Here is a 7,194-nt window from a genome sequence, read left to right on the forward strand (position 1 = left end):
TCACTGGAAAGAGAGGCCCATTGGACTTGCAAACTTTGTATGCCCCAATACAGGGGAATGCCAGGGCCAAAAGAATGGGAATGGGTGGGTAGGGAACTGGCGGGGGGGTATGGGGGACTTTTGGGATAGCATTCGAAATGTAATTGAGGAAAATACGTAATAAATATTAAAAATTTTAAAAAATTACAAAAAATTGCCGATCATCAAAGCAATATAGCTATGTTGAGAAATGGAAATATAAAAATGAGCATGAAGAAATCATCTGGTTACTTGAATAATCCAGATGAAAGGTAATAAATTCTGGATTAAGTAATAGCAGGTGAAGGAGAATGGACCTTTTCATGAATAGGAGAATAAACTGCTGAACATAAGAGAGTTAAGGTACAGAAAGGTATCAGCAATGACTCCCAGACAACCAGCATGCCCACATGGTGCACTTAATGAAGATTGAATACTTACGTACACTGAAATACAAATATCATTTTAGAGAAAAGATCAGTCGTTCAGTTTTCAGATTTAAAATCTGAGTTCTTTGTCTGTCACCCTGGTACAGAATACAGGAAATTAGATATTTTGGAGCTCATATGAACACTCTAGACTATATTCTTATGGAAGAATGCATCTTGCTCATTACTATTTATTGTTAGAGTATGGTCTGTGTGAGGAATTGGACAATAGAGATAGCTGACTTGCTCCATAGTCTTGCCACTATGAAATTAGTACTGAGTTATTCAATAATCTAATTTAGCATGTAGACATTTTGACTTTTCCCTGTGTAGAAGTGACAGGTTTTCTCTCAGCATCTTCTTCAAGTGACTAGAACTGAATGTGTCAGCATCTGTGGGAAAGTCAGGCCACTGCAATAACTCTAGCAACTGGATAAAATCTGTTTTCTTACCAGCTCTCTTAGTCAGAGTTTGTATTCCTGCACAAACGATCATAAACAAGAAGCAAGTTGGGGCCTCTCTCCCCAATGATGGCCGACTAGGCCATCTTCTGCTACATATGCAGCTAGAGACACGAGCTCTGGGGGTACTGGTTAGTTCATGTTGTTGTTCCACCTATAGGGTTGCAGACCCCTTCAGCTCCTTGGGTACTTTCTCTAGCTCCTCCATTTGGGGTCCTGTGTTACATTCAATAGCTGACTGTGAGCCTCCACTTCTGTGTTTGCCAGGCACTGGCATAGCTTCACAAGAGATAGCAGTACAGGGGAACACCAGAGCCAAGAAGTGGGAGTGTGTGGGTAGGGGAGCAGGGTGGGGGGCTGTATAGGGGACCTTCAGAAGAACATTTGAAATATAAATGAAGAAAATATCTTTTAAAAAAAGAAGAAGAAGCAAGTTGAGAAGGAAAGGGTTTATTCAGCTTACACTTCCACATTGCTGTTCATCACCAATGGAAGTCAGGACAGGAACTCTCCCACAGGGAAGGAACCTGAAGGCAGGAGCTGATGCAGAGACCATGGTTTGTTTCCCCTGGCTTGCTCAGCTTGCTTTCTTATAGAACTGAAGACCACCGGCCCAGGGATGGTACCACCCACAATGAACCCTCCCTCTCTCTAATTAAGAAAATGCTTTACAGCTAGATCTCATGGAGGTATTTCCTCAAGGGAGGCTCCTTACCCTGTGATAACTTCATCTTGTGCTAACTTGACACACAAAACCAGCCAGTACACCAGCTTTACAAATAGACCATCCCATGAAATCAGTTAGCCCATCCCATCATCTACCCCAAGGAAGCAAAGAGTAAATTGGCATCAAATTTGTCTACAGAATATTTACCACATGGTAGTTCTACTTCTAGCTTTTTGAGAAATCTCTGTACTGCTTTTTTTTTTTTTTTTTTTTTTTTTTTTACAGTGACTTAGTGTCTATATCAAATTCTTTCCTTGGCTTTTTGTTTTCATTGCAAAGGTTCTTTCTTATACATGATTCCTAAATTTGAATCTTTAGATTTGTTTGTTCAACTAGGAGTTTGTGAATAAACCAAGAAACTAGAAACTTAAGGGATGGGGCACGCTTTAAGGAATGCAGAATAGCAGAACATAGACTATATGAAGGTAGAGATGGAAATACAGGGAGTAGAGAGGATGGAGCAGGCTTGGGGTTTTGGGATGCGGGAGGTTGGGGACACATTGTAAAGTAACTAAAATATAACTTTAAAATGAGAACAGACCTAGGTAAATGATGCTACTAGAACCCATTGGTTATAAAACAAGAACCCCCGTGCAGCTCTAGGACATTTCCTCAGGAGATGTCAGTCAAGGAAGCCCACTTTGGTAAACATCCACCATCTATTTGCCTTTACGGTTTTTAGCTGCTAAACAAAATAAAAACCAGATTTGCAAATAAGTGTGTTTTTCTTAATGATTCTCATATACTCCTTCCTGCTGAGAGTGGAAAGAAACTCTTTCCCCTGTGGACTAGAGTTAGAAACACCCACACTGTGAATTCCCAGGCACAATGAGTCGGGGTGCTCCTTGATATAGGAGCCAACATTCTGAGGTCCAGGTGCACAGGGTCTTCAGATTTTTCTGAATGCCTCTCAACACTGACTTCATATTAGCATTCATTTTGAAAAATTACTTGTCCTAATTACCCCAGCCCCAATTTATTAACCTAGATAAAATGGGTTACAATAAACCACCAGAAATATTTTAGATTTTTAAAAGTTTAAATATAATGTAATCCCCCCTTTCCTCTCCTTGCCCCATGGCCTCCCCCATCTGAATTATTCCTGTTGTACTTACTGCGGTATATTAGCAGTATTCCTTTAATAAAAACATCCAGAAAGAACCAGAAGAATACTGCTTGGAGGTTTTCCTTTTATTTTTATAATATTCTTTCTTTGGAGTCAGGTGCTACATTTTTGAAACAGAGTCAATCTATATCCCAGAGTGACCTGAAATTCATTATTTAGCCCAGGTTAGCCTCAAACTTGCAGTTGTCCCCTGCCTCAATTTCCTGAGTGTTTTGTTTTGTAATTAAACTCATGTAAGTAAACTTATTTCACATACAACCTCATTTAGCAGATAATTAAATCAAAATAGTTTACAGCAGGACTAGACATCATTATATTTTAAGTATCTTAGTTTATTTTAATGTATGGCTGAAATAGAGAGCCACAGGCTGCTATGAATGGCTGGATTGTATGGTCCTAAGGCAATTTTTCATTAATAAATATGATTTTCCCAATAGGGCCTTCAAGCCTTGAGAGGGAACATGTAGTTATATTCTATAACAAGAACCTGAAATCTAAATATTTTAACACTTCTGCTTAAACTTCATCTTTCAAGAGTAGGTGGTAAAGACTTTGAAATAAAGATAATAGCTTTATTGCCCTTATCTCACTGTAATTAGGCAATGATATTTCTGCAAAGCAGGAGGAGGGTGCAGCACCTGTCAATTATGATTATAAAGCCTCTGCTGGGACTTTAAGCATGGGGCTCCTCAACTGGGAATTATGTCAAATATCTATGAAAAGCGAGCGTTTAACTATTTGTGGTACAAAATCAATTCAATTATGTTCAGAAATAAAATGGGCTATAAAAAACACTTATATTCATGGTTCTTCCCAAAATGATAAAATCAATATTATTAACAAGTGAGGAACAGATAAGAAAGTGTATGCAACTTTTAAGATCTAAACCATTAGTTGTGTTGGGTAGACAAGTCTTCAAATGTTTGACATAAAATCCCGGGTGTTCTTTCTTTTTCTCTGAGAGCAATGTGTACTTTCAAAATTTGTCCTCTGCTTGTCATTTGTTATTTATTGGGCTTCAGGCATTGTGAATGGCTGTAGAAAGCAATCATCGATCAGTGTCACCTTCCCTCTTATTAACAGAGCCTCTTCTCAATCCGGACCCGTGTTCTGAGCACCTACAATTGCTGACACTGTGCCCTGAGTGAAATATCAGCAAATTAAAACAACATCAGAAAGTGCTGTTCTGCTCTGCACGTTTATCACCATTTTATTGTCCAAGGATCTGCACGAAGGTGAGACTTGGTCTACATTCCATTGTAAATAGAAGAAAATTTCCCCCCAGTTCTTTGTTAAAGTATGCAGTCCCGTCTGTTAGCACTTGATATCCCATCTGTAGCACTGTGACTATAATCTCTACACATGGACCATGAACACATTTGACCTTTCTTTTTCCAGTTAACTGATTAGTAATTTTTATTTGATGTGCATTGGTGTTTTGCCTGTATCTATGTCTGTGTGAGGTGTCAGACGCCCTGGAACTGGGGTGACAGACAGACAGACAGACAGTTGTGAGCTGCCATGTGGGTTCTGGGAATTGAACCCAGAGCAGAAGACCAGCCATCGCTTTTAACCTCTGAGCCATCAATCCAGTCCCAGTTGACCTTTCTTTTATAGAGTTTAAGAAATTCAAGATGAAATTTAATATATGCAAATGTTGATAGCTCGCTGTCAAACGAGTATAAGAATAAATTAAAATAATTCAATCAGTGAGCATATTATTAAACCTATTTTCATGTTACATCTAGAAGCTGGCCTGGAGGAAACCAGAAGCACATTAAGCAGGTAAAATGTTCAACTTTTTCAAGTTAGGCAATCTCAGGCATCTGTGAGATCACTCACATGGTCCTCGATATCCAGGATGTCCAGGATGTTAATCATGTAGAACTAGGCAAGAGCAATCACCACCAGAACCATTCACTAAGCAAATGGTTTTCACCTGATCCTTTGACTCATAGGTTCCTAGAGACATCTATTTAAATGACACTTAAATGTCTGGCAACCCTGTTTCCTTACATCAACCCTTGAGAGGTAGAGGGAGGGAAATTAGGATTTTCTCCCAAGCTGCATAGCAAGTTCAAAGCCCACCAAAAGTATTGCAAACCCTCCAGTAAGCAAAATAACAAGATGACAAGTTTTGAGATAAACTCAATAATAAGCTTTGTTATACTTCAAATGAACTATAACTTTGAGGATATTTCCATTTTCAGAAAAATTAAGGTGATGATTCATACATAACCTTTTAATACACACCACCCTCATGTTGCCCTATTACTGTGCTTAATGGACACTTGGCATGATAAGCCTATGTTTAATGCATTAGTAAGGTCTCTGGGTTATATCTACCTCACTGGACTGTTACAGCATCTGTGCTTTTCCTTTTCCATGGTTGCAGCTAACTCGCCTCTGTCCCGTGCTCTTGGTTGCCTGTGGCTTTTTTTTTTTTTTAATTTTCCTTCTTGATGAGCATATCAGATGAGGATTAATGACTTCTGAGCCTTTGTGGATACATTTAAATTTCAATGTGTGATGTTTGTTTTCCTCATGACTAGATCAGTGATTGACAATCAGAGGGTTAAGAATAAATAATATACCCAAAGCAAAATACCATTTCATCATCCAATATCTAGAGTATAAACTATTAGTATTTTAAGGTTCTTAAATCCTGCTTGTCCACCTGCAGAGGTATTTGTGAGATTTCCTTGCTGGAGTGTCACTTTGTTCTGTTTTCCATCCTATAGTGTGTGGAAATGAAATCATACGTGGTTCACATGTAAAAGGAGTAGTGATTATATAAATTATTTAGAATTTTAGAATTAAATTAATGCATAAGGTATTTGTCTTTCTTCTATTTATTAATGTGCCTTTCATTGTAAATGAAAAATCACTAGGTTTATCTTTATCCTTTGAGCTATAATTTAAAACTCTTTTATCTCATTAGTAAAAATTTTCAAGTAGTCTCTAATGCCCATTTAACATCACTTTCTTACTTTTTTGAGGTGATAAAATGTTCTGTCTTCATCTTGTATACATCTCTCAGCCTTAAACTGGCAATATCTTTAAGTAGCCCTGACTACTTTTGTTAGGCAACTAGACATTAGAAAGAAAGAATTTGGTTTAAATATTGTTTATTCCTACCATGGTGTTATTTTGAATTTTCTCAGCTAACACAGCAAAGAAATATATGTATCTACTGACTTGTACAAGCACACATACATAAAAACAGCTTGCTTTCAAACCTTCCAGTTATTTATTGACTGTACAACCTAAGTGAGGATAGATACTGTTTATCTCATTATTTATTGTCTTGCTAGCAAGAGGTAAAAATACATAAATTAGTACAAAATGACTATCGAATAAAACCATAAATGTTTAGCACATTATTTACTAGAAATAGTTCTACTTAATTAATTTTTATGAGAAGACTTTTATACCTGAATATCAATCTATGTCTTAAATTATTTAAGGATTAATGGTAGAATGTATTTAAAACCTGATATAATGCTTCATATAAATATTCTACAACAACAAAGTCTTAATCAATCACGGATAACTTATTTCCAGTACTATCATTTCTTAAAAATTTCCTGTTGGAGGTTTTTTTTTTTTTTTTTTTACAATACCTTCCTATTTATAATTATTACTATACAAATTACATTTACAAATATTTTACAGATTTATTTGGTATTTTAAAATTATGTTCAAATAATATCATGTGTGTATGTGTCTGTTATTCTGGACCCTTACCATTTCTGATAAAGGTGTAAGAAAGCAACTCTCAATTTATTTTAAGCTGTAATGTGTTCTCATTATTAGAATATTTTTTTCTGGCGAGGTCAAATTAATTTTTGTGCCACTTGAATATTTTTATATTTTGTTCATTTTTGCTTTTTTGTACATATTTATCAATTATCTATATTGTTTTAAAAATAAAAATAACTATGAAATATGTGCTCTGTTTAAGCAGCTCTGTCTGCTGTTGGTTTGCAAGGATTCTTATGTTTCATTTGTGTGTGCAGGCTTTGTATGAAAGTGGAGCAACAGCCCACTGAGTAAAGAGGCTTGTTGCCAGTCTGATAGCTGGAACTCAAGTAAAGCTGGGTGTGATGCCGTGAGTCTGGGATAACAACATGCCTACAGTGAGATGTGATGGTATGGGTCTGGGATAGCAACATGCCTGCAGTGAGGTGTGATGGTGTGGGTCTGAGATAGCAACATGACTGTAGTGAGATGGAAAGGAAAAACAGGAGAATCCCTGGACTATTGCTGACCTGACTGGCCTACGTGTTTGGGAGTCATAGGTGACATTTTACCAGATATCCTCTGACATATATATGTATATCAGGGCATGGAGGCACATTCTGTCTCTGTTTCTCTCTGTGTGTCTCAGTCTCTCTCTCTCTCTCTCTCTCTCTCTCTCTCTCTCTCTCTCTC

The sequence above is a fragment of the Mus caroli genome, chromosome 16 (assembly GCF_900094665.2).
Source record: "Mus caroli chromosome 16, CAROLI_EIJ_v1.1, whole genome shotgun sequence".
In the NCBI taxonomy this organism is placed as follows: Eukaryota; Metazoa; Chordata; class Mammalia; order Rodentia; family Muridae; genus Mus; species Mus caroli.